Raw genomic sequence first — 1,429 nt, 5'->3', positions numbered from 1 at the left:
GGGGCCTCAGCATCCCTGGGGAAAGAGGGGGCCTGATTCCCCCCGGGGCTTCACTTTCCCTTCGCTCCTCGCTCCATCCCTAACTCACTGCCGCCAGTTCATGCTCCCATCACTGGCACAAGGGCCCTCGAAGCGTTCACGAGTGTTTCTGCTGGTTTTCCCCACGGCAGCGGGAGTGCGGGGTGTCACCGAGTGTTTGCAACCCCAGCTGCCCTGCAGCTGCAAAATACGGAAGGTATTTTTTTCCCCGGCCTTTCCCGGAGAGAGGCGGGACAATCTGAAGGGGAACTTTGAACTTTGCCTCCCAGCCACGGCTTTGTCAAGAGCACGCAGGCGCTCGCTCCCTGCTGGCACACTCTGGACATCTCCATTACACCGGGGAGCAGGAGGAGGGGGTGCTGGAGCTGCCCCTGACTCTGTTTCCCCGAGTGCAAACGGGTGCTGATGCCCACAAAGGCACCCAGTGCCTGCCAGCAGGACTGTGCGTGACTCCCTGCTTGGGAAGGAAATACGGGGGTGCAGGCAAAACAGGGCTTTTGGTAGCGAGTGTATTTTTCCTTATGGCCAGAGAGGTGGAACTGGAGTTATTCAGGGTGTGTTTGCTGCTTGAATTAAGAAAAAATATTGGATAAACCCACCAACGTGCTACTTCCCTTTAAAAATCTTTCCTCAAAAGTTTCCATCAAAAATGGACACACAATTTTTTTGGCAGCTGAAGCTCCTCTGGGTTGTGGCCAGCATGGCTGGAGGGTGAGGCGAGGTGTGGACTGTGCGTGCTGCTTTCTTCCTCTGCAAAAACACAGCAGAAAATGCTGCTAAAATGAGCAATTTGTGGGGGGGGAAAAAAAAAAAAAATTGCCCTGAAAAAATGTTGTGTTTGCTGTCATGTAACAGCCCGCTCTGCTTCTCTCCCCGGGATCTAATACGTGCCTTGAGTTGGAATTTAATTTTCCCTTTGCAATCTGCTGCATAGGGTCTCTCTCACCAGCACCCGGCACCCGCGGGATGTGTCAGACCCTCAGCGCTGCCTGATTGGAATTTAATTTTCCCTTTGCAATCTGCTGCATAGGGTCTCTCTCACCAGCACCCGGCACCCGCGGGATGTGTCAGACCCTCAGCGCTGCCTGACCCCTCTGCCTGCGCTGCGGGCAGCCGCGCAGCGAGCAGGAACCGCCTGCTCCCCGGCCAGCCCGGCCGCAAACGACTCCTCTTCCCCTTTCACCTCCCTGCAGGGAAGGGAGGGCTCTGCATGGCAGGGATTGGGGTTTTGGCTGCACCCGCGGTGATGCACCTGCATGGCCCCATGGCTGGCCGCGGGCGAGGGGACATCGCCGGGGGGTTCTCGCAGGGGTGGGGGCAGCTCTGGGGGGAGGAAAGGCCCACGGGCAGGGCCAGGACTGGCATCACGCCCTCGCAGGCCAGAGCGGGG

The sequence above is a fragment of the Aptenodytes forsteri genome, unplaced genomic scaffold (genome assembly GCF_000699145.1).
Source record: "Aptenodytes forsteri isolate BGI_AS27 unplaced genomic scaffold, ASM69914v1 Scaffold325, whole genome shotgun sequence".
NCBI classification, from domain to species: domain Eukaryota; kingdom Metazoa; phylum Chordata; class Aves; order Sphenisciformes; family Spheniscidae; genus Aptenodytes; species Aptenodytes forsteri.
The sequence above is the reverse complement of the archived record's forward strand: the minus strand, read 5'-3'. Positions refer to the sequence as shown.